Source organism: Giraffa tippelskirchi, chromosome 5, assembly GCF_054371585.1.
Source record: "Giraffa tippelskirchi isolate mGirTip1 chromosome 5, T2T-mGirTip1v1.2.pri, whole genome shotgun sequence".
Taxonomy (NCBI): domain Eukaryota; kingdom Metazoa; phylum Chordata; class Mammalia; order Artiodactyla; family Giraffidae; genus Giraffa; species Giraffa tippelskirchi.
In genome coordinates, this window is record NC_137279.1 from 42,147,273 (window position 1) to 42,174,801 (window position 27,529).

Consider the following 27,529-nt stretch of genomic DNA (forward strand, 5'->3'; position numbering starts at 1 on the left):
AAATTTTTGTTGAATCTAATCAGATGGCAGAATATTTTATTTAAACTTTGATTTATCAAGGCATTTTTTCTTTTTAAATTTCAATTTTAGGGACATTTTAAACCATTGTGAAATGCATAATTAACCCAATTCAGCCTAAGCTGTGACTATATGAAATATAGTTTCAGGTCTCATGTTGAGTTTATTATTAGATTTACTTGGCCCCCTTCCAGTGGCTGGTTTATGTTTCTTTTTCTATAATGATCTAATTTCCTGGTACATTTAATTTTACCTGTGGTCTCGAAGAAGAGATTTTTTTTAAAAAGGAGTTGTTAAGAGAGCAGCTGAAATGGAATAATGGAATATTATCTTTTGTTGACTGTCCACTCTCCCAAAGAAGCCCAAAAAGGCTTGTTGATGAAGCAAAACTGAGTTTATTGCTTACTACAGTAAGGAGATCACACCAGGACAGACTCTTAGTGGACTTTGCAAGGGAGAGGTCATGGGCAGATAGTGTAGAATTTCAGGAGTGACCCTGAGAGATTTAAGGTAGGTCTATCAGTGCAGTGGTATGATTGAAATGGGGTAAGATTTGTGATATAACAGTTTAGAATTAGTAGAAATAGTGAGGCACAAATTTTAACCAAGTCTTAAAAGTATACAGCTGTCTGAGTTATTTGCCCCATTGAAGGAATATTGTGAAAAAGAAACTGTTTGAATAGTCTGTTGTTGAGATAACCAGCCTTTTGGGAGGTTCTTGAGCTGAACAGTGAAGTTATTTACTGATTTACAGTTTTATCATTGTGGGCAATAATTTCTTGGCACAAATGATAAAGTCATGTGGATGTAAGCGGCCTTGGTTCTTAGTATTCTAGTTAATCTATATGGATGCAGTGATTCACTTCTAACTTCTAAGAGAGCTAGAAAAAAAGAGCTTAATTTGTGGAATAAATGGTGGAAATTTGGGGTATTTGTAGCCTTTTTACCTAAGTAGATTGAAATATATGTTGTTATTTGGGACTTAGGTTTTAAAAGGGAAGAAAAACAAGGTAAATTTTCTTGTTTTGTTTTCTAATTTAGAAATTATGCAATGTGTTTGTCTTGATGTCCTTTAGTATTATTTACATGTAGTTAGTTTAATTCCATCGATAAAATGAATTATTTTTACTCTGAAATCAGGCTGTGTAGGTTTGTATTCTGGCTCTGCTACTTACTAGCCATGGGAATACTGGATAAATTACTTAACCTCTTTGTACCTTGTTTTTTCATCTATAAGATGGGAATAATAGTATCCCCTCTTCACAAGGTAGTGGTAAGGTTTAAGTGCGCTTAATGTAATGGTTACATGACTAAATGATTAATTAAGTGATTAAATGTAGAGATTAACATACTAAACAGTACCCAGAACTTAAAGTGCTATACGCGTTAGGCAGTATTACTATTATGATTATTACTGTATTACTACTACCACTGCTGCTGCTGCTGCTGCTGAGTTGCTTCAGTCGTGTCCGACTCTGTGTGACCCCATAGACGACAGCCCACCAGGCTCCCCTGTCCCTGGGATTCTCCAGGCAAGAACACTGGAGTAGGTTGCCATTTCCTTCTCCAGTGCATGAAAGGGAAAAGTGAAAGTGAAGTCGCTCAGTCGTGTCCGACTCTTCGTGACCCCATGGACTGCAGCCTACCAGGCTCCTCCGTCCATGGGATTTTCCAGGCAAGAGTACTGGAGTGGGTTGTCATTTCCTTCTCCAGTGCATGAAAGTGAAAATGAAGTCGCTCAGTCGTGTCCAACTCTTCTTGACCCCATGGACTGCAGCCTACCAGGCTCCTCTGTCCATGGGATTTTCCAAGCAAGAGTACTGGAGTGGGGTGCCATTGCCTTCTCTGACTACTACCACTACTACTGTCATTATCTTTTACTTTTTAAGTAAACGTGAATGATGCCTTAGAGACAAAGCAGTAGTTTAAAATACTAACAAAATCCAACATCCATCATCCACAGAAAGAAAATCTCTTTATTGTTTGAGGAACAAAATATTTTATTTTTTTAAAGTCTAAACTTAAGCCCGTGAAGTAGGATTAATGTTTCCATCTAGTTGTTTTCAGCTATTAGCAATTACCTATTCTGATTGTCCATTATTGTTGGCACTGGGCAGGAGATGTTAACCAAATATGGGAGAGTTGCTTTTGCACTTCTAATGGTCAAGACATTAGGCTTTTTGATATATTAGAACCCTGAAGTTTTTTTTGGAAAATTTCCATTCTTTTAACAGATTACCGCATTAAACAATTCGCTGCATTTTTCGTAACATTGTCCTCTCTGATTGTATGTTCCTCATCAGTAAAATAAGTTAGGACAGTTTAAGACATTTCCTCTCAGGCTTTAAATAGACTAGAATAGATATTCTATTACTCTGTGAAACTGTGTAGAAAATTCTTATGAAAGAAGATTATATTGTGTAGCTCACTGTTGTGTTTTGGCTCTAAAAACTAACTTACTACCTAACAGGAGCCCCCCTGAATTTCAGCTGATTGAATTTGGTTAAGTTCCAAGCTTTTTGTGTGTTGGATTTCCTTCAAGTAATTCAGCATCTGTAATACTATGGGAAAGGCATGACATTTTTTGGTATAGAGAGATTGGATTTACATATGATTTCACTTATATGCGGAATCTAAAAAATGAACAGCAAACGAACAAACAAAGCAGATACAGACTCACAGATTCCAAGAATAAACTGGTGGTTGCCAGAGGGGGAGGGGTTTGGGGAGGTGGACAAAATAGGTGAAGGGGATTAAAAGGTACAAACATAAAATAAATAGGTCAGGAGGATGTAATGCACACACAGAAGAGTCGGTAACATTGTAACAGCTTTGTATGGTGACGGATGCTAACTCGTCTTACTGTGGTGATCATTTCAGAGTGCGGAATCAGTGTACACCTGAAACTAATGTAGTATATGTTAATTATAAATAAAAGGATTGTATATAACATTGTTAATCTCATTTCAATAAAAATTCTTGAAGTGGGCCCAGCTTTGCTAAGAGTTAGAGTTTTAGTTTTAAACTCTAAAACTCTTAGTGTTAGAGTTTTGAGATTGTTTTATCCTATCTGAAGAAGTAAACAGTCGAAGGGAATGTACAATAGGTGCATTGCACTATTGTACATATAAAACTCTGAGTTTGTATGGAGCTTAGCATGCATTTTTGAAGCACAAAATTATAGGTATTGAAAATATCTAATGAATTTGTAAGTTATGGGGACTTTCAATGAAGTCATCAATGTATTCACTTATAAGGAATCTCAAGAGTTCTGTTAATTCCTGCTAAAGAATCCCAGTCTTTAGGAAGGATTGCTTTTAATGGTCCTAACAAAGTAGTTGTGCATTAGGCTACTGAAAACCTTTTAAAAATAGTGAAAATTGCCTGCTAATATGTTCCGATGTCTAATACCCTTTAGAGGAAAATGAGAGCCCCTGGGATTGTCAATTGTAGTGTCTTGACTGAAGGCAGAGTGGAAGAAAGTCTCCTCAAATCTTGTTAATGAGACCGTTAGAAAGAACTTAAGTATAGAACACCAATAGTTTTTTATTACTAATACTAATTGCAGTTCATGTTTATGGAGTGATAAGTACTTTACACAAATTATTTAATTCTTAAAACTGTGAGGCTAGGTATTATTTGAAATGTATGCCACAGAGGAAGAAACGTAGGCAGTGAGATGTTAAATAACTTGCCCGAAGTCCCACAACTCTTAGGTGGTAGGGTTGGGATTTGAACCAAATTTGCCTTCATTTTATCACATTATACTATCCTGCATCTACATGGGTTATCACTTAGACCCTATAAATCCCCATCATCAAGTTTGATTATTAACCCCATTTTACCAATGTGGAATCTAAGAGTTAGAAGGGGTAGGTTACAACTTGAAATCCAGGGCTCTTTGATTCCACACCTGGAATTATTTGTGATATTTGTGCTACTCCATGAATACTGAGATCAGCTAATTGTGGAAAGCCATTCCTGATAGGTATAAAAGGTAATCTGAATATCTTAAACATAGTTTTAAAAATCTTAACTGGGTGGAAAATACTTATAGTTTAAGATGGAAATTCATTGGAAAAATGAATGCTGTTCTGGTCAAGGTAATGGTTAAGAGACGAATAACAAACAAGTTCTTAAAAAGTGTAAATTTAGAATACTTCCTTAAAATTTTTCAGTTAAATGGAAATAATGCTTTTTATATTTCTAAAGATGCTTAATTTGATTACAACAACCATTGTTCTTTTTAACTATTTTTATTTTCATTTTAAAATTAATTTTTATTGGAGTATAGTTGCCTTAGGCTTCCCTGATAGCTCAGTTGGTAAAGAATCCACCTGCAATACAGGAGACCCTGGTTCAATCCCAGGGTTGGGAAGATCCCCTGGAGAAGGAAAAGGATACCTACTTCAGTATTCTGGCCTAGAGAATTCCACGGACTGTATAGTCCATGGGGTCACAAAGAGTCGGACACGACTAAGCGACTTTCACACACACAGAGTTGTCTTACAAGTTGTGTTAGTTTCTGATGGAGAAAAGACAATTAGCTATTCATTAACATATATCCCCTCTTCTTTATATTTCTTCCCATTTAGGTCACCACAGAACATTGAATAGAGTTCCCTGTGTTATACAGTGGATTCTCATTAGTTGTCTATTTTATACATAGTGTATATATGTCAATCCCAATCTCCCGGTTAATCTCACCACCCCCCTGACCCTTGGTATCCATATGTTTATTCTCTATATCTGTGTCTCTAATTATGCTTTGTAACTAAGTTCATCTGTACCATTTTTCTAGATTCCACATATAAGTGATATTATATGATACTTGTTTTTCTTTTTCTGACTTCAGTCTGTATGACAGTCCCTAGGTCCATCCATGTCTCTGCAGATGGCACAATTTGGTTTCTTTTTATGACTGAGTAACTACTGGAGAAGGAAATGGCAACCTACTCTAGTATTCTTGCCTGGAGAATCCCATGGATGGAGGAGCCTGGTGGGACATGGTCCATGGAGTCACAGAGAGTCGGACACGACTGAAGTGACTAGGCAATATTCTATTACCTGTATATAAGGCTGGATACTGTAAAACTCTTAGAGGAAAATATGGAAAACATTCTTTGACATAAATTGCAGCAAGATCTTTTTTGGCCCCACCTCCTAGAGTAGTGAAAATAAAACACAAATAAACAAATAGGACCTAATTAAATTTAAAAGCTTTGCCATAGCAAAGGAAACCATAAATAAGACTAAAAGACAGCCCTCAGAATGGGAGGAGATATTTGCAAATGAAGCAACTGACAAGGGATTAATCTCCAAAATACTCAAGCAGCTCAATATCAAAAAAGTAATCCAAACAAAAAATGGGTGGAAGGCATACATAGACATTTCTCCAGAGAAGACATACAGATGGCCAACAAATACATGAAAAGATGCTCAGCATCACTATCAGTGGTTATTAGAGAAATGCAAATCAAAACTACAATGAGGTATTACCTCACACCTATCAGAATGGCCATTATCAAAAAAATCTGCAAACAGTAAGTGCTGGAGAGGGTGTGAAGAAAAGGGAACCCTCCTGCATTGTTGGTGGGAATGTAAATTGGTACAGCCAATTTACATTGTTCTATGGAGAACAGTATGGAGGTTCCTTAAAACACTATAAATAGGACTACCATTTGACTGAGCAATCCCACTCCTGGGCATATACCCAGAGAAAACCGTAATTCCAAAAGATACATGTACCCCAGTGTTCATTGCAGCACTATGTACACTGTCCAGGATGTGGAAGCAACCTAAATGTCCATCAGGAGAGGAGGGTATAAAGAAGATGTGGTGCATCTATACAATGGAGTATTACTCAGTTCTTATTTTGTTTTATCCTGTTTTTAAAGTTGAAATCTTTTCCTAGGTGTAATTTATTTTCATATATTTCAGGTTACTCTGTCCCTTGCTCCTGCACTCCAGAACCACTCCCTTGTTCCTTTTATCCTCAGGGCCTTTCTACTACTTTCCTTTGCCTGGGATGTGCATCCTTTCCTCCTTCTTCCACCCCCCAAAATGTCGTTTTTCTCAGGGAAACCCCAAATGACATGTTCTCTTGGCACTCTCTGCTTTCCCTTTATGGCATTTAGCATGGTTTGCTATTATATATTGTGTAATTATATGTGTATGTGTGTATGCATGTATATACATATATAGCTATAATACATAATATATATTAATTTTTGAGTGATCATTCATTTTACCTCTACTGTATTACAAACTCTGATTATAGGAACAGTATTTGTTTCACTGTCATACTTTAAAAAATATTTTGTACTCCTCATTGTAATTTTTCTTTTAAGAGAAGAACATGAAATAAAGTGTTAGTTGCTTAGTCATGTCCAACTCTTTGTGACCCCATGGGCTGTAGGCCACCAGGCGTCTCTGTCCAAGGGATTCTCCAGGCAAGAATACTAGAGTGGGTTACCATTCTTTTCTCCAGGGGATCTTCCCAACCCAGGGATTGAACCCAGGTCTCCTGCATTGCAGGCAGATTCTTTACCATCTGAGTCACCAGGGAATGTGTTACTTTAGGAGTCTTTAGTATCCAAATGTTGTCAGAGAATGTGGTCTCTGTGATGTTCGTTTCTTTGAAATTTGTTGTTGTCCTTTGTGACTTAACTAGTGACTCATTTAAAAAAATTCCAATGTGTGTTTGAAAAGAAGGATGTTACTGCATTGTTTTCTCTTTATATATAAGTAGTTATTAATTCAAACTTGGTTGCCCCAAATTGTACTTTTTTTTGGTCTGCTTGGATAATCAGCTTCTGAAAAAAAACTTTGTTAGAGTCTTCCATGTTAAAATTATCTATTATTTTGAATTTGTCATTTCTCCTTTCAATTTGGACTGCTTTGTTTATCTTGGGGCTTTTTTTGTGTGATTATCTTTTTGTCCCTTATGTAGTATCTTACTTTAGTTCCAATAATTGTTTTTTGTTGTTTACCTTAAAAGAAGTCATATATTTTTCTAATTTTTAGCCTTTTCCTTATAATATATATCTTATAGTCATTATAACTGAATTTTATTTCATTTCTATTTAAAAATTTTTTGCTTTTTCAATCCAGTCTAGCAGTGTTAAAATAGTTGAATTTAACTCATTGCCATTTATTGTGATCATTGATTTGGATTCTTTTTTTTATCATGCTTAAGATGTTTTTTTCATTCTTTCTCCCTGCTCTTTAACCCCCCACCTCTTTCCACCTTCTGTTAGATGGATAATTTTTTCTTTATCTCTCTCTTTCTGTATTGCTTATCTGCCAATTTGAAAGCCCTAGAGAGGGGATCAGCAGACTACAGCCATTGGGCTACATTGGACCAGCTGCCTGGGTTTATAAATAAAATTTTATTTGGGACTCCCCTGGTGGTCCAATGGTTAGGGTTCTGTGCTCCCAAAGCAGGGGGACTGGGTTTGATCCCTGGTGTGGGAAATAGACCCCACAATCTGCAACTGAATATCCCAGAGGCTACAACAAAGATGGAAGATCCCACGTGCCACAACTAACACCTGGTGCAGCCAAATAAGTGTTGTTTTTTTTTTAAATAAAGTTTATTGGAACACAGCCATACTCATTCATTTAGGTATTGACTATGGCTGCTTTTATTGCTACATTAGCATGATTGAGTAGTTGTGACAGATAATAGCAAATCCTGAAAAGCCTAAAATATTAACTGTCTTACCTTTTACAGAAAAATTTTACTGACCTCTGATATAGAGTACATATTTTTTAATTCATTTGTTCAGTTGCTAAGTTGTGTCCAACACATATTCAACTCTTTTGCGACCCCATGGACTGTAGCTCACCAGGCTCCTCTGTCCATGGAATTCTCCAGGCAAGAATAACTGGAGTGGGTTTCCACTTCCTTCTTCAGGGATCTTCCCGGACCAGGGATTGAACCCATGTTTTCTTTTTGGCTGGTGGATTCTTTACCATTGAGCCACCAGGGAAGCCCATATTTTTAAATTGGTTCTACTTAAATTTTAGCATCTTAGAATTTAAATTTTAAATTAAATTTAGCATCTTAAAATTTAAAGTTCTACTTAATTTTTAGCATCTTTAGTACTTAACTCTAATAAATCATATTAATAAAATTTGAGCTTGTTCACTCCAAATTTTTCCAAAGACAGACTTTAGAATGGTTTAAGCAACCACTGTGATCTTCTTTTCCCATCTTCCAATTTATTGGTGTGAAAATGTTCTCCTTTTTAAATTTTAAATAACTTTATTGATGTATAACTTACATGACATAAAATACACACATTCTAATTGTACATTTTTGGCACTATATGATAATGTCAAACTCTCAGAGTCAAGAAGTCCTCCTTAGTGGATAAACTTGGTCCTGGCTGATATCTCCTGGGAGACATTTAGAGGATGAGTGGTTTTGATTATTTGCATGTTACTGTGTGAAAACAAGAGGACTGAATAGATTTATTCCAGGCCTAATCGTGTGCCTTTATGATTATAGGGTTTTTTTTTTTTCAACCAATGACAAAGCAATGAAAAGTCACTGTGTCTTTTATTGTTGAAAGTCAAGGCTTGCTCTTTACACCTGACTGGAATAAAGAAACATCTGTTGCTAGGCAGCCAAAGCACTAGCACCTACCAACTGTGATGTGTGCATCAGGAATCTTAGATTCTCTTCAGAGTCCAGTGATATATAGTACAAGTGAAATATCTATCTATACTCAAATGGCTGAATTAGAAGAAACAAGAATATAGATAAAAGAATGGCAGAGAGCTCAGTGAAAATCCGGCAAGAATGATCATAGTATGTAATGTTTGGAATGACTGTTATAATTCTATGGCTTGACACTGATTATGTGGCCTTTAAGACATTTCTTGACATCTCTAAAGCTTTTTGTTGTTGTTGTTCTGCAAAATGAAGATGACAGAACCTACTTCATGAGTAAATTAATACATGTGATGCACTTGGAATAGTTTGCCTAGTAAGTATACAATGAAGTGTTGGCTATTAGTAGTAGTAGCTTTAGAGATAATATCACATAACACATTTTTTGAAAAACCTGAATCAGTTATGTTTGTTCGCTTTGTGACAACCATCCCCAAATGAGTTCCTTAAAAATGGTTTATTATTTCTCACGATTCTGTGTGTTCTCTGGGCTCAGTTGGCAATTTTCCTGTGGTATACATGATGTCACTTGGTGGCTTCATGCAGCTCAGAACTGTGCTGGAGCTGGAATGTACAAGATTGTTTCTCATCCTTCCAAGACTGTTTCCATGTGGCGTCTTACCGTTCAGCTTCCCTGGTGGCTCAAACGTAAAGAGCCCACCTGCAATGCAGGAGACCTCGGTTCAACCCCTGGGTCAGGAAGATCCCTCGGAAAAGGGAATGGTAACCCACTCCAGTATTATTGCCTGGAGAATCCTATGGACAGAGGAACCTGGCGGGCTAGAGTCCATAGGGTCACAAAGAGTCAGACACGACTGAGCAACTAACACTTTTTCACTTCCTTACCATTCAGTAGTCTATCCTAAGCTTCATTATGGCATGGTTGCTGGCTTCCAAAGAGAGTATTCCAAGGCAGTCCTCAATGTGCAAGAGATCAGTAAGCCTCTGCTTCCATCACGCCTTACTGTCCCAATGGCTAACTCTAGTCATGTGGCCAAATCAGTATGACAGGGAATTACACAAAGGCATGAATACCAGTACATGAACTGAGAACTTCCAGATGTTCAAGTTGGTTTTAGAAAAGGCAGAGGAACCAGAGATCAAATTGCCAACATCCGTTGGATCTAGAAAAAGCAAGAGAATTCCTGAAATACATCTATTTCTGCTTCATTGGCTGCACTAAAGCCTTTGACTACGTGAATCACAACAAACTGGAAAATTTTTAAAGAGATAGGAATACCAGACCTCCTTACCTGCCTCCCAAGAAATCTGTATGCAGGTCTAGAAGCAACAGTTAGAACTGAAGATGGAACAATGGACTGGTTCCAAATTGGGAAAGGAGTACATCAAGGCTGTATATTGTCACCCTGCTTATTTAACTTCTGTGTAGAGTACATCATGAGAAATGCCAGACTGAATGAAGCACAAGCTGGAATCAAGATTTCTGGGAGAAATATCAATAACCTCAGATATGCAGATTGATACCACTCTTATGACAGAAAGTGAAGAGGAACCAAGAGCCTCTTAATGAAAGTGAAAGAGGAGGGTGCAAAAGCTGGCTTAAAACTCAACATTCAAAAAACTAAGATCATGGCATCTGGTCCCATCACTTCATAGCAAATAGATGGGAAACAATGCAAACAGTGACAGACTTTATTTTCTTGAGCTTCAAAAATCACTGTAGATGGTGACTTCAGCCATGAAATTAAAAGATGCTTGCTCCTTGGAAGAAAAACCATGACCAACATAGACAGCATATTAAAAAGCAGAGACATTACTTTGCTAACAAAGATCTGTCTAGTCAAAGCTGTGGTTTTTCCAGTAGTCATGTATGGATGTGAGAGTTGGACCATAAAGAAAGCTGAGTGCTAAAGAATTGATGCTTTTGAACTGTGGTGTTGGAGAAGACTCTTGAGAGTCCCTTGGACAGCAAGGAGATACAACCAGTCCATCCTAAAGGAAATCAGTTCTCAATATTCATTGGAAGGACTGATGCCGAAACTGAAACTCCAATACTTTGGCCACCAGATGGGAAGGACTGACTTATTGGAAAAGACCCTGATGCTGGGAAAGATTGAAGGCAGGAGGAGAAGAGGACGACAGAGGATGAGATGGTTGGATGGCATCACCGACTCGATAGACATGAGTTTGAGCAAGCTTTGGGAGTTAGTGATGGACAGGGAAGCTTGGCTGCAGTCCATGGGGTTGCAAAGAGTTGGACACAACTGAGCAACTGAGCTGAACTGATGGATACTAGGAATCATGGTTCACTGGGGACTGCCAGTGTAGCAGTTTCCCTCAAGTGGTATAAAGCTTGTATATGATTGGAATTTGGTCCTCGAACCTGAGCCTGAGCCCATGGAGATATACTAGACAGTGCTTCTCAAGGTTTTGAGTGGACCAGAACCATTTGGGGGACTTTTAAAATGCATATTTCTGGGCCCTAACTTCAGAATTTAGTAAGTCTGGACTGGAGGCCAGAAATAAGTACTTGAAAAGTCTCTCCTAAGCTAGAGGGGTCAGAGGTGGGAGGGAGGTTCAGTAGGGAGGGGATATATATATATATACACCTATGGCTGATTCATGTTGGTGTATGGCAGAAACATCATCAAGGCTGTATATTGTCACCCTGCTTATTTAACTTATATGCAGAGTACATCATGAGAAACTCTGGGCTGGAAGAAACACAAGCTGAAGTCAAGATTGCCGGGAGAAATATCAATAACCTCAGATATGCAGATGACACCACCCTTACGGCAGAAAGTGAAGAAGAACTAAAGAGCTTTTTGATGAAAGTGAAAGAGGAGAGTGAAAAAGTTGGTTTAAAGCTCAACATTCAGAAAACTAAGATCATGGCATCTGGTCCCATCACTTCATGGGAAGTAGATGGGGAAACAGTGGAAACAGGGTCAGACTTTATTTTTTTGGGCTCCAAAATCACTGCTGGTGGTGATTGCAGCCATAAAATTAAAAGACGCTTACTCCTTGGAAGGAAGGTTATGACCAACCTAGATAGCATATTGAAAAGCAGAGACATTACTTTGCCAACAAAAGTCCGTCTAGTCAAGACTATGGTTTTTCCAGTGGTCATGTATGGATGTGAGAGTTGGACGGTGAAGAAAGCTGAGCACCATAGAATTGATGCTTTTGAACTGTGGTGTTGGAGAAGACTCTTGAGAGTCCCTTGGACTGCAAGAAGATCCAACCAGTCCATCCTAAAGGAGATCAGTCCTGGTTATTCATTGGAAGGACTGATGTTGAAGGTGAAACTCCAATACTTTGGCCACCTCATGTAAAGAGTTGACTCATTGGAAAAGACCCTAATGCTGGGAAGGATTGGGGGCAGGAGGCGAAGGGGATGACAGAGGATGAGATGGCTGGATGGCATCACTGACTCGATGGACATGGGTTTGGGTAAACTCCGGGAGTTGGTGATGGACAGGGAGGCCTGGGGTCACAAAGAGTCGGATACGACTGGGTGACTGAACTGAACTGATGGCAGAAACCAACACAACATTCTAAAGCAATTATCCTCCAATTAGCATTAAATAATTTTTTTTAAAAAAGTCTCCCCAGGTCATCCTGATGGAACATCTGATGTCCAGTTTGAGAACCATTTATCATAAATTTTGAGCACAAGGAACATCCTGTATTTCCTCTGGTGATCTACCTGTATCAGAGGCTACTTTCTAGTTGTTTAGTTGCTCAGTCATGTCAGACTCTTTTGTTACCCCATGGACTGTAGCCTGCCAGGCTCCTCTGTCCATGGAATTTTCCAGGCAAGAATACTGGAGTGAGTTGCCCTTTATTTTATACCAAGTGGAAGATTTGTAGCTTGTTTTCTGTGACAGGTTAGTAGCAACCACGAATAAGGTTAAGGAAGAGTTACCTTTTAGTTTTCAGTAATTCATATGACTCCACAGAGGTAGTCCCCTGTTCTAGATTTTAAGTTGGTGAGAATTTCTTGGAGTGATGGAAAATTCGAGTATCCATGGCACTCTGCTTTACCAAAGTAGCTTCTCAATAATGCTATTTCAATAGTATTATTCTCAATAATGTCTGTTTAGCAATGGCATCCCACTCCAGTACTCTTGCCTGGAAAATCCCATGGACGGAGGAGCCTGGTAGGCTGCAGTCCATGGGGTCACAAAGAGTCGGACACGACTGAGCGACTTCACTTTCACTTTTCACTTTCACGCATTGGAGAAGGAAATGCAACCCACTCCAGTATTCTTGCCTGGAGAATCCCAGGGACGGGGGAGCCTGGTGGGCTGCCGTCTACAGGGTCGCACAGAGTCGGACATGACTGAAGCGACTTAGCAGCAGCAGCAGCAGTTATTGAATAAAAATAACAGAAAAGTTTGACCTGTGTCTAGCTAGGCATTACTCTCTAATGAGATTAGAATGAAACCTGTTTTTATTGAAAGAGCACTGGAAGAAGTATAATATTAAGGAAAGTGACTTCTAAGATCTCTCAGAAGTCTTAGTGTAATTTTAAGCTTTGATAACTTTAGAATTATAAATGTAAGAAATAACATCTTTATAAAATTAATTTTAATTTCTTTTACATTTATTCCGTGTTTTGTAGTTTGAATACAGTTTATGTTTTGGTAAACATTTAAAAAAGAAATCTATATAACTTTCAAATCATATTTTATTATACATTTCTAGCATTTATATTTCTAAGTTACTACACCAAGTCTCGTGGGACAACCTGTATATATATTACTGAAGGAAATGATATTTATTGGCAGGAGAATTATTTTGTTTGAGGAAACTTCATTTTCCCATTCCCTTTTTTCACCTTGTTATATGTTAGAATTTAAGAGTTACCATTTAGGGAATTATGTTACTGAGGCAACATCACACATATATCTTTGAGATTATTCACCTGTTGACCTGTTCAGTTCAGTTCAGTCACTCAGTCGTGTCCGACTCTTTGTGACCCCAAGGACTGCAGCACTCCAGGCTCCCCTGTCCATCACCAACTCCCAGAGCTTGCTCGTACTTATGTCCATCGAATTGGTGATGCTATCCAACCATCTCATCCTCTGTCGTCCTCTTCTCTTACTGCCTTAAATCTTTCCCAGCATCAGGGTCTTTTCAGATGAGTCAGTTCTTCTCATCAGGTGGCCAAAGTATTGGAGTTTCAGTTTCGGCATCAATCCTTCCAATGAATATTGAGAACTGATTTCCTTTAGGATGGACTGGTTGTATCTCCTTGCTGTCCAAGGGACTCTCAAGAGTCTTCTCAACACCACAGTTCAAAAGCATCAATTCTTCAGTGCTCAGCTTTCTTTATAGTCCAGCACACACGTCCATACATGACTGCTGGAAAAACCATAGCTTTGACTACATGGATTCTAGGTATTCACAGAGTATTTAAGGAGGAACAAGATCCATGCACGGAGAAGGCAATGGCACCCCACTCCAGTACTCTTGCCTGGAAAATCCCATGGGTGCAGGAGCCTGGTAGGCTACAGTCCTTGGGGTCGCTAAGAGTCGGACACGACTGAGCGACTTCACTTTCACTTTTCCCATTCATGCACTGGAGAAGGAAATGGCAACCCACTCCAGTATTCTTGCCTGGAGAATCCTAGGGACGGCGGAGCCTGGTGAGCTGCCGTCTATGGGGTCGCACAGAGTCGGACACGACTGAAGCGACTTAGCAGCAGCAGCAGCAGCAGCAAGATCCATGTAAGAATAGATGCTGAGTTTTGACAAAACGCTACTCTCCTTGTTTATTTTTCATGTACATGTCTGTTAGAGGACCATATAATTTTAGAAATGGCATAAGTAATGCTGAGCGTAGTTAGAAATGTTCGATGCTGTGAGTGCTAAGTCGCCTCACCAGTTGTGTCTGACTCTTTGCAACCCCACAGACTACAGCCTGCCAGACTTCTCTGTCCATGGGATTTCCCAAGAAAGAGTATTGGAGTGGGTTGCCATTTTCTTCTCCAGGAGATCTTCCCAACTCAGGGACTGAACCCGCATCTCTTAAGTCTCCTGCATTGGCAGGAAGGTTCTCTTACCACTAGCGCTACCTGGGAGGCTCAGAAATGGTCTAGACTTGAGGAAAACATACCTCAAGAGTTTGCAAAGACAGTGTGTTCCCATTCTTTTGCCTTTGGAGGGATCTCTGGTACTGATTTATTGTGTATCTTCCTTACTCCTCCTCTGCCGAAATGCCCCTGTAATTGCACAATGACAGAGGAAGACAGGACTTTCTTCTACTTAGGCTTTGGTCTTGTTCCTTGGGCAGCTTCCTTCCACTAACCCAGGAGCAGGACCCCTCTCTGTGGAGCTGGGGCCCAGGGATTCGGGCCACATTACTTTATCAGGAGATATTTTAAAAATGAAAAGCCATGGTAGCATGATCTCATGCGGTAAGACTTTAAAAGATGATTCATGTTACATGACAGATTATAAATGAGGAAATTCTGAAAATTTAATTAGAATTGATTCTTGTGAGGAAGAAAAAAAGGCACACATCTAAAGAAAGGATGCTACCTTACGGAAGTCTGGAAAGCTTGGGTTTCCAAATGACATGTTAAAGACGAGAGCAGTTGATACTCATGAGAAGTGCTGAAAGATACGATCTATGTCATTGTGTTTGAGTTGTTTAATAAATGGTACACTGCTTTTCTGCATATTCACACAACTTTCCTACTCTAGAAAGCCTGTGGTTCAAAGCTCTCACTTGTTTCAGTGGTTAGTTCGTTTGTACCCTGTCACCAGCTTACATCGACGACATCTTTGTGTTGTCACACGGTGGCTTGTGTGTGCCAGGTGGGAAGTTATTTCTCCTCAGCCATTTTCATGGTGGTCATTACAGAAGAGCTTAGTTATCAAAGGAACATTTTGCAGTGTCTCTTTAGGATAATTTTAAGGGTCTTTTTTCATTCTTGAAATATAGTTGATTTACAATGTTTTGTTAGTTTCTGGTGTACAGCAAAATGATTCAGTTTTATATAAACATAACTGAATGTTCTGACTTTTTCTGAGCACAGATGTTCACTTGAAAATTATTAAACTGTTATATATTTTGCTTAAAACATGTACTTTTTTATTTTACAGTAAATATTTAGAAATTGGACAAGGCAAAAAGTAGATGGTATGAAGACCCAAAATTCAGAACTTAAGAATTTAAGACGTTTTTGATTTGTTTTTTAAGATGATGTAGGTATGCAGTAATGTGATTAAGGAAGAAGTGGACTAGAAATTCAAGTCATAGGCTTTTCAGATCATATTCCCACTTTTCATGGCCAGGAGAGTGGTAATGTGATGCTCTATTGTCCTCAGATCTTTTGCTCCCAATCATAGTTTTCAAACTCTAGTGAGCATCTGGATAACTGATCTGGATTGTTAAAATAGAGATTCCTGGGCCATACCTTAAGAGTGTTTGACTCAGTGTGTCTGCATTTCTGAAATTTCCAAGTCAGGCTAATGCTGCTGATGCAGGGACCACATTTTGAGAAATAATGGTCAGCAAAACTGCCCCCGACATAGGACATGCTGGAAAATAGACCAAAAATGGAGGCCTATTCCCAGTGCATAAAGACTATGCTTCCAACAGATGAGGAGCAAGAGTTATATAATTTGTGGCATTATGTCTACTTTTAAGCCTATCTATGAATGGAAATGTAGTCTTGCCAACTGGGGAAATTAGATAGAGTCATTTAAAGTCAACAAAAGAAGCAGTGTTTTTGTAATAAGTCGTCTAAGTTTATTTCTGCCTTAATGGTGACTTTGAATAACTGGAATAAAGAAAATAAATGTTCATATTTTTAAAAATTGTGCAAAAGACAAGCTTCGAGAGTCCTTTTCTTTATATGTTGTAAAAATAGAATGCAAAACAACAGAACTAATTTTACGGAAGGGAAAAGAATTTTACTTGGTTTTGTTCATTTTAGAATTAATGGACCCATGGTTTTGAATTACCTTTTCAGTCTTTTCTGGTGCTTGCTTATAAGACTAACAAATTTCTATTGGTAAGTTATAACGTTGTTGTTGCTTAGTCACTAAGTTGTGTCTGACTTTCCTGCAACCCCATGTACTGAACCCCACCATGCTTCTCTATCCATGGGATTTCCCAGGCAAGAATACTGAAGTGGGTTGCCATTTCCTTCTCCATGAGATCTTCCCAATTCAAGGATTGAACTTGTGTCTCCTGCATTGGCAGGCAAGTTCTTTAAAAGATGCTTGCTCCTTGGAAGAAAAGCTATGACCAACCTAGACAGTGTATTAAAAAGCAGAGACATCACTTTGCTGACAAAGGTCCGTATAGTCAAAGCTAGGGTTTTTCCAGTAGTCATGTACAGATGTGAGGGTTGGACCATAAAGAAGGCCAAGCAGCAAAGAACTGATGCTTTCAAACTGTGATGTTGTAGAAGAGGCTTTAGGGTCCCTTGGACTACAGGGAGATCACACCAGTCAATCCTAAAGGAAATTAACCCTGAATATTTATTGGAAGGGCTGATGCTGAAGCTGAAGCTCCAATACTTTGGCCACCTGATGTGAAGAGCTGACTCATTGGAAAAGACACTGATGCTGGAAAAGATTGAGGGCATGAGAAGGGGGCGACAGAGGATGAAATGGTTGGATGACATCATCCACTCAATGGACATGAGTTTGAGCAAACTCCGGAAGATAGTGAAAGACAGGGAAGTCTGGCATGCTGCAGTCCATGGGGTTGCAAAGAGTCGGACAAGACTTAGCAACTGAACAGCACCACCACCGGGGAAACCCCTATAACATGTATAGCACTTGTATAATCATATTCATGAAAATCTCCTAGAAACGTGATGTCTACTTCCAGTGGGACTTGTGCTTTCTCCAACTCTTCAGAAGAGGGACTGTTTTCTTTCAAGATTAGAAAGAATCTCCCACTACCTGGAAGCTGGCAGTAGTATCCTGTGCTTTAAAAATGTAGCATTGCTTTGTGATTATGTGACTGACTTGTTTTCCATGGTAACCTGGCATTAACTTTGGACTTCTGATGACCTGTTTGCCTAATACTACAAAATTTTCAGTTTTTGCCCTGTCAGCTTGGTACTCTGCTTTGTTTTTCTTGGACTGTCTATGTTTTAAAATTGTAATCTTATTTCAACCATGCTGATGCTGATTATTCTTGGCTTCCTTTGCTATGCTGAACCCATCCTTTTTTCCCAGTAAGGAGGGGTTCTTGATGGCCTTTTCCTAGAGATTTTTAATCCCGTGGGTCTTCTCTGTTGCTCTCATGTTGGTGTAGAGCCTGCCTTTACTATTTTCTACTCAATTACATTATGATGAATTTTAATATACTGAGTTACCATATTGTGGGTGCGTCTGTAAAGTTATATTGGTTACTCTTTTTATTGCCTTGTAAGGAATTGTAGATTATGGTTGTTAGGACATTGGTAAGGAAGTGTGTATTTTAGTTCTGGTTGTGTGGTATAAGTAGAGAATCAGAAATGCTTTTAGATGAATTAGGTCTGTATTTTATAAGCTTCCTTGCTACTGGAATGAACTTTATGATCAGCTAATGAATTTGAGATCCTCTAAGACAAGTTGCTAGCTCTTAGTTTAACAATTCTGCTGAATTCAAACTCTCATCTGCAATTGACATCATGTGATGCTACAATATTTTTGCTTACTAGCCAGCAAAATATCATAACAGACATTTGAAGCTAGGGTGATCTATGGATTTATCTTTTCACCTGATTAAGAATTACTGGAAGATTATCAGTGAAGTGGTCTTGCCTAGCCTAGTGACATATTGCTGTCTAAGAAACAGAAAGCTATTGCACCTGGCTTTTATGCCTAAATTGATTTGTTATGTATGTTTGCTGTGATTAGTACTAAATTCTTTCTGTTGAATTCAGTAATGTTTGTTATTTCTTTTGTATTTTGGCATTGAAAATTAAAGTAAAACTCTTAATGATTAGTGTAATTTGCTTTACACTAATCACATTTTAAGGATAAAACAGGCCGATTTTCTAATGAAATAAAAGATTTAAAATTTAAAAGAAATCAAATTCCTTCATTTTGATTTAAATTGATTATCAGTAGTAAACATGACATCTATTTATAAATCAATTTTGTTAGTTCATGCATTCTTGGCTGTATCAAGATTAAAACTTGTGTTTCACAGGTCTCACCCAAATAAAATGCAAGATTTCTTTTTTGACACTTCTTTAGCTTCCATTTTTATTTCTCACCACCCCTATTTAGTGTAAGTATTGTGGAGCATAGCATCCAAATTGTGATAAATTGTCTTGTACAACAGACTGGCTGCTGCTTTTTAAAAATTTAATTAGAGTATAGTTTATTTACAGTGTTGTGTTAGTTTCATATGTACAGCAAAGTGAATCAGGTATGTATATATCCGCTCATTTTTAGATTCTTTTCCCATATAGGCCATTACAGAGTGCTGAGTAGAGTTGCTGTGCAATATAGTAGTCCTTATTAGTTATCTGTAAAATAGATAAAATACATAATATGGTACCATCTATAAAATAGAGACTATCTTTAAATGGGGAGTTATAAACTGACTGATCCTACATTTGCCATTTTGTTTTATCATTTTGATGTTTTATTTCAAAAATTTGATATAAAGTGTTAGCTTGTCATTTTTCTCCTTGCAGAGGTTTTTATAGGCAAAACTTTGTTTCAAATTCTGCTTAAAACTGTACATATTCTTTGTGAACCTATAGAAGTTGTTTCACTAATATACACACTCATCTACTAAGACAGAACTCAAGCTCTTTACACAGTTCACCTCATATATTTCTAGGAGTTCCTAGTCAGAGAGAGAGGCCTTACTTTGTCAAGTGTTCTTCCCTCTTTTCTTGCTCAGACTTCATCTCATATTTATCATGGTGCTTGCCAGGCATGACTGGCTTAGACAGCAGTGGCTTTCCTTCTGAGAACCAGTGGGGTTGCCAGGCCCTATTGTGCCTCTAGCTGGGTATAGACCTGACCCTGTTATCTGCTTCTGACAGTCACTGCATCCATCTCATTCAGTGTGACGCGGCCATTAGCATTAGTCTCCTGGAGGTGTGTCTGTGACACAATATTCTCCCGTCAAATAGAACATATAAAATGTTTGCATTTTAACAGTACTGCTGAAAATTAAATTCATGCTCATTGTATTAGCCCAGCTGTGTATCTTAACACACTGGGATATTATTGGCTCTAGTACTACTCTACTGGGGCTTCCCTGGTGGCTCAGTTCAGTTCAGTTGCTCAGTGGTGTCTGCCTATTTGCGACCCCATGGACCGCAACATGCCACGCTTCCCTGTCCTTCACCAACTCCCAAAGCTTGCTCAAACTCATGTGCATAGAGTCGGTGATGCCATCCAACCATCTCATCCTCTGTCGTCCCCTTCTCCTCCTGCCTTCAGTCTTTCCCAGCATCAGGGTCTTTTCCAGTGAGTCAGTTCTTCCCATCAGGTGGTCAAAGTATTGGAGTTTCACCTTCAGCATCAGTCCTTCCAATGAATATTCAGGACTAATTTCCTTTAGGATTGACTGGTTAGATCTCCCTGCAGTCCAAGGGACTCTTAAGAGTCTTCTCAACACCACAGTTCAAAAGCATCAATTCTTCAGTGCTCAGCTTTCTTTATAGTCCAACTCTCACATCCATACATGACTACTGGAAGAACCACAGCTTTGACTAGGTGGACCTTTTGGAAAAGTAATGTCTCTGCTTCTAATATGCTATCTAGGTTGGTCATAGCTTTTCTTCCAAATAGCAAGTGTCTTTTAATTTCATGGCTGCCTTCACCATCTGCAGTGATTTTGGAATCAAAGAAAGTGTCACTATTTCCATTGTTTCCCATCTATTTGCCATGAAGTGATGGGACCGGATGCCATGATCTTAGTTTTCTGAATGTTGAGTTTTAAACCAACTTTTTCACTCTCCTCTTTCACTTTCAGCAAGAGGCTCTTTAGTTCGTCTTCGCTTTCTGCAATAAAGGTGGTGTCATCTGCATATCTGAGGTTATTGATATCTCTTCTGGCAGTCTTGATTCCAGCTTGTGTTTCATTCAGTCTGGCATTTCACATGATGTACTCTGCATATAAATTAAAGAAGCAGGGTGACTTCCCTGTGGCTCAGATGGTAAAGCATCTGCCTGCAATGCGGGAGACCCGGGTTCGATCCCTGGGTTGGGAAGATCTCTGGGAGAAGGAAATGGCAACCCACTCCAGTATTCTTGCCTGGAGAACCCTACGGACGGAGGAGCCTGGTAGGCTACAGTCCATGGGGTTGCAAAGAGTCGGACATGACTGAGCGACTTCACTTTCACTTTCTTTCAATATGCAGCCTTGACACACTCCTTTCCCAATTTGGAACCAGTTTGTTGTTCCATGTCCAGTTCAACAAAATGTTTGCATTTTTACAGTACTGCTTAAAATTAAATTCATGATAATTGTTTAAGCCCAGCTATGTATCCTAACACACTGAGATGATTATTGGCTCTAGTACTACTCTACTGGGGCTTTCCTGGTGGCTCAGTGGTAAAGAATCCACCTGCCAATGCAGGAGATATGGGTTTGATCCTTGGATTGGCAAGATGCTTCCAGAGGAGGAAATGGCAACCCACTCCAGTATTCTTTCCTGGGAAATCCCATGGACAGAGGAGCCTGGCAGGCTACAGTTCATGGGGTCGCAAAGAATCGGACACAACTTGGCGACCATACAACAACTCCTACCACCCTACTGCTGCTAGATGCTCAGTCATGTCCAATCGAGCCACCAGGAAAGTCTCTACTGCTGCTTACATTACCTAATAGTGCTGTTGTGTGCCACTGGCTGTTCTAAGAATTTTACATATACACACACATTTAATCATTGTAACAACCCTGTGAGGTAGGTATTACCCCCTTTTACAAATAAGGAAACAAACTGAGACTGTAGAGAGGTTAGATTGAGATAGGCAAAGGAGAAGGCTCTTCAGACTGAAGTGTTCATCAGCCCTTACATCTGTGGCCTGGAGAGCAAATTGACACACTTGGTCCCTGGCCAAATCTCTCATGTGTCATCATTGCTGATAACCTTCCTCTCTCTGTGCCACACGTTTACTCCTCTTTGACAGCTGTACAGATAGAGAGAACAACTCTAGGTTATTATGAGCAATATAATCCTAATTCAAATCAGAAGGGGTGCCTTTCAGTCTAAATGCCCATTTTTGCAGGGATGATGGCAGATAACAGAGCCAAATTAAGGCAGGTCTGTTAACAGTGATTTATTTACCCTGACCAGGTACAGATTGGAGGGAGAAACAATGGATTCTCAAAAATATATACTGTATTGCAGTTTATATATTTATTTAAAACTGGAAAAAAATACGTTTATTTCCATTTTTGAATTCAAGCCATATTTTCATAGTAACTCTTGGGAGAGGCTTGTCTCAGTCCTGAAGACTCTCATCATGTTGCTGCTTTCATACCTCCACAAGTCTTAAAACATTGTATTAGCGCCTCATTATACCTGCCTTGGTGACCTAGGTTACCTAGTGTGTGCTCAGTCGCTCGGTTGTGTCTGAATCTTTTTGAGACCCCATGGACTATAGCCCATGAGACTCCTCTGTCCATGGAATTTCCCAAGCAAGAGTACTGGAGTGGGCTGACATTGCCTACTCCAGGAGATCTTCCCAACCCAGAGATCAAACCTGCATTTCCTGCATCGGCAGGCGATTTCTTTACCACTGAGCTACCTAGGAAGCCCCTGGGGTACCTTATGTGACACTTATGCATCCATCCTGGATCATATAATCCTGATGCTCTTATTTTCTTCCAAATAACCATGCTGTGTTATATGATTTAAATTGAATGAAAATCTTTACTGTCCTTTTTATTTTATTGGTATCAATTGGTGTTAAACTGCCTGTTTTATTCAGTTTGCTTGCAATTTTGTTTCCCTTATTTGGTTCCAATCTGTTTTTATTGAAATGGTTAAGTCTACTATTTCTAAAAATACTGTTTGAACTTCAGTGTACCTAAATATTTATCATTAGTTACTTTTCTTACACTCTCCAACCGTGATCATTTATGAACTTTATAGACAGAAGTGGTAGTTGCTCAGTCCTTGTGACCTCCATGGACTGTAGCCCACCAGGCTTCTCTGTCCATGGAATTCTCCAGGCAAGAATACTGGAGTGGGTTGCCATTCCCTTCTCCAGGTTCCCAACCTAGGGATCCAACCCGGGTCTCCTGCAAGCAGGCAGATTCTTTACTGTCTGAGCTACTGGGGGAGCCCTAGTAGACAGAAGGGGAATCTTCAAATTCCAGTTTTTGATTACTTGTCTATACATATGATTTTTTTCTAGAATATTTGCTGACTGTAATTTTCTTTATTAGAAAGCACACATCAGAATACCACAGCTTTCAAAATGTACTGTTTCTTCTTTATCCACCCTACTATAGCCTTTTTTTCCTCAGGCTACAGTGTATCACCTCATATAAAAAGGGGGCTTAATGAGGACAATGTTAGTACAACTGACAGAAAGCCAACCTGAATTTCCTATTTGCCTCATTTAAGGATAGTGCTGAAAGTAGATTAGGGGTTGAGCTTGGCTTAGGAAGACTTGCTCAGCATCTTTGTTCTCTCTGGCTTTTGACTGTCACTTTCATGCTCGCAGATTAGCTTTTAATAGCACTTTGGGAGAGAGGCTGGGATGCCAGCAATGCGAGGCTCATGTACTTAGAAACACAGTGGAAAGAGTATTGTTTTTCCCCTGACTCTAGCTGAAAAATTCCAAAGCAGGAGTCTGATTGGGTCAGGGGAGGTACTCTGAACTGTACCAATTCTAGGCCCATTCCTGGGTGAATTAGTTTGGCCCGGCCAGCAGAGTGCTATGATTGACCTTGTTTAGGTCTGGCGTCCACTTCTTGATCACTGGCTGAAGCTTGCGGTTATAGGGTCACGTAAGAAGATGGCAACTCCCTTTCCAGTCAAATGGTTTAGTTTTCCTAAGAGAGGGTAGGGAGTTCCTAAACCCAGGAAAAGCAAGCCTTTTTAGAAAGATGAAGTAATAGATGTCTGATATTGTTGATGATTGGATAGAGGGTGGCTGCTTATTAAAAAGGCTTTAGAACAGTTCAAATGAAAGATATCAGGATATGAACTGAGGAGGAGTGGAAATGGAGAAGTGATTTGACATTCAAAATGTTTAACTCCATGCATTCATGGAGTTATAAGGAAATTATTAAAAAGCAAATTAACTGTGCAAACACCAGCCAAATAAAATAAGCCATCTGCTTTGTTTGACCCTTTTGAACATGTTTGCTGTGGGGCATGCAGTTTTACCTTTTTGTTTTTTGTTACTTTATTTACATAGTTATTGTCATTTGTTTAGTCAGCTGAACATTTTCTGTCTAGAACAAAGCAAAGGACATAAGGTTATTGACAGTTTGTCCTTTCAAGCTGTTAAACACAGAACAGTTTTGTTAAATGCCTCTCTATCATGCCTCCGTGCATAACCAACTGAAAATTAAAAAAAAGCAGTACCCTTGACTCATGTCTGACTCACTGTTCTTGGCACAGTGTCAGTGCTGCTTGAGCTATAATTTTTATTGGTTTATTTGTAAATAGAATTATTCTGTTCAATATGTAAATATGACCTACAGGGCATAGTTTAATATGATTTATAGATTTATACTAGATTGTGTATTTCTCTTTGTATTGGTGAATGCATAGGACTAAATATGACTTTCATATTGACATCAGGATTCTTATTAATCATGTAAAATTTTTCTTTATTATAATAAGTAAGATCTTTTTAGGTATCCTTGAGACCAAATCTCATAAGTACTTAGCATTTATTTGCCTTTTAAAATCTATTGACATTTATATATATATATTTTAAATAAATTTATTTATTTTAGTTGGGGGCTAATTACTTTACAATATTGTAGTGGTTTTTGCCATACATTGACATGAATCAGCCATGGGTTTACATGTGTTCCCCATCCTGAACCCCCCTCCCCTTCTCTCCCCATCCCATCCCTCTGGGTCATCCCATTGCCCCAGCCCTGAGCATTTGTCTCATGCATCGAACCTGGAATGGTGTTCTGTTTCACATATGATAATATACATGTTTCAATGCTATTCTTTCAGAACGTCCCACCCTCATCTTCTCCCTCAGAGTCCATAAGACTGTTCTATGCATCTGTGTCTCTTTTTCTGTCCCACATATAGGGTTATCATTACCATCTTTCAAGTTCCATATATATGCATTAGCATACTGTATTGGTGTTTTCTTTCTGGCTTACTTCACTCTGTATAATGGGCTCCAGTTTCATCCATCTCAATAGAACTGTAAAATCTGTTGACATTTAGACCGATGGTGCAGAAACAATGGTGTGTAAAACTGCTGGCACGTCAGCAAAGATCAGGATAGTGGTAGCAGACTATACCAGTGGTCAGTGTATTTTTAACCATCTTGTGTTTGCAGAAAAATAAAAAAAGCCACTTTCACCTAAGAATAACCTTGATGAAACAGTAAAAATCATTAACTTGATTAAATTTTGACCCACAAGTCAAAATATTTATAATATTCTGTGTGAAGAAATGGGAAGTATGCATAAAACAGTTTTGATCCGTATTGAAATGTAATGTTATCTTTAGGAGAAATACATATACAGCTCTTTTACCATTTTTACTTGAAAGAATGACAATCTATGGTTATTCTGATAAGACTATGTGGCATTTTCTTTAAAATAAGCCTGTCATTTTAAAGAAGTGACAACTGGAAATAATTGTTGCTCAAGATAAAAATCCAAAAGAAGATAAAATTACAAGTAAAAATCGGAGTTAAGAGTTTGGAAAACTGTATGCACCATTTTGAACGTGACAGCTTCCAATACTTAGACTGTTCTGATGGAAATTGGTATTTGACAAATGGGATGTTTTCCATGTTGTGTAGTAGAGTCAGCATTTGGAAGATCTGCATAATAATATTTTCCAAACAATGTGTATGATGCTACAAAATCATGCAAGGATAGAAGATTAATACAGAGTATAAGACAGACCAGTGGATTTTAGTATAACAAGGTTAAAAAAGGTTCACCGGTAGAAGTTTGAAATTATATGTTGCAGTGAACTTTTACGAAACTACTACTTGTCAAAGAAAGACGAATATGTAAAATTTTATTAGACTATTAAAATACTACATTTTCCACCCAAATCTACATATTTTAAGCAAACAACACAGAGCAGCAGACTGAAAGTTGAAGCAGATGTGAGAAGGCAGCTGCTTTTCATTAAATTAGAAATTAGAGATTTTTTCAAATGTGAAACTACCTCTCTTCTCACTAATCTTTTATTGTTTTGGAGAAGTCATTTTTCTCATAAAAATTGTATATATGTTAAAATATAAAGAATTTTTGTTATATTTAAATTAATAAATATGTTAAAATTTACTGTTTTAATTTATAATGCCGCAAATATTTATAAATAAAACCTATTACATAAAAGTGTTTTAGAATTTTTAATAATTTCTAAGAAGAAGTCCATGAAACCAAAAGTTTTGGAAACTTTTGGCCTATAGGATGAAATTCAAACCTCTGTGTAAGGTCCGAAAGAACTTCTGTCAGTGTCTTCTGCCACCTCTGCCATGCTCTCTCCTGTCTCATTTCCCCTTTCCCAAAAGAACCTTGCTGTTTTACTTCTCTGTACATTTGCTCTGTGCTCTTTTTGCCATGAATATCAACTTTCTTTCAGCTCTCTGTCTAAAGTCCTGTGTCTGAATGCCTCTTGGGACATTTATCTGTATAATACTCCTTTCATAAATTCTACTTTATTTAAAATTAATATAACCACTCCAGCTTTCTTATACTTATTGTTGGCACAGTATATCTTTTTCCATCCATTTACTTTCAGCCTACCTGTGTCTTCATATTTAAACTTGCCTTCTTATAGATATCATATAATTGGATCTTGATTTACTAATGCATCTAAAATCTTGACCTTTACTAATCTCATTTATGAGTGCTCCAACCTCATGACTTAAGCATCTCCCAAAGGCCCAACCTCCTCATACCATAACATTGTTGTTGTTTAGTCGCTAAGTCGAGTCTTATTCTTTGTGACCCTGTGAACTGTGGCCTGCCAGATCCCCCTGTCCAAGGGATTTCCCAGGCAAGAATACTGGAGTGGGTTGCCATTTCCTTCTCCAGGGGATCTTCTCAACCCAGGGATTGAACCTGCATCTCCTGCATTGGCAGGTGAATTCTTTACCACTAAGCCACCAGGGAAGACCCCTACCATGTTGGGCATTAATATTTCAACATATGAACTTAGATAGTACACAAAAACTTGAATCATAGCAAGGGAAAAATGGAGGCAAGCCTTTAACCTGTTATCATTGTAGGTAAGTGAAAAATGAAGATTAATTCTGAGTAAGAAGAGCTTGTGGTGGGTAGCTGAGACTGAAGACATAAAGACTGTTCAAACTATTTCAGGGTTTCGAAAGACACTGGGGAAAGAGTTAGAAGGTGGTCTGATGGTGAGAGTGGGAAGAAAAAACAGACCAAGTTAGAAAGGAATAAATATGTGGAAAGAGATTGAAAGAAAATTTCATGTTGGAGGAGGGTGATTCTATCCAGAGCTGGAATTGAAGCTTTCAGCCAGGAACCAACCTCTTTCTTTCCTTTTCAAAAGGCTACTTATATCATAAGAAGAGAATAATCATCTAGATGTTTTCCCAAGCAATTGCCTTTATTTATTTTTTTTTTACATTTACATTCAATTCATTAGAATTAATGTTTGTATGTGGCATGAAGTCACTATGAACTTTTTTCTTATCAAATTGTTAAACCAAAAATTTAAAAAAAAAAATTTCCTT

The 27,529-nt window shown here is 38.4% G+C and overlaps 1 protein-coding gene across 19 annotated transcripts in view; it reads left to right on the top strand.

Moving 5' to 3' along the window:
• The window catches only part of NME7 (NME/NM23 family member 7), a 230,966-nt gene that overhangs the window by 69,850 nt on the left and 133,587 nt on the right, over positions 1-27,529 (top strand). The gene's annotated exons all lie outside the window — the stretch shown is intronic.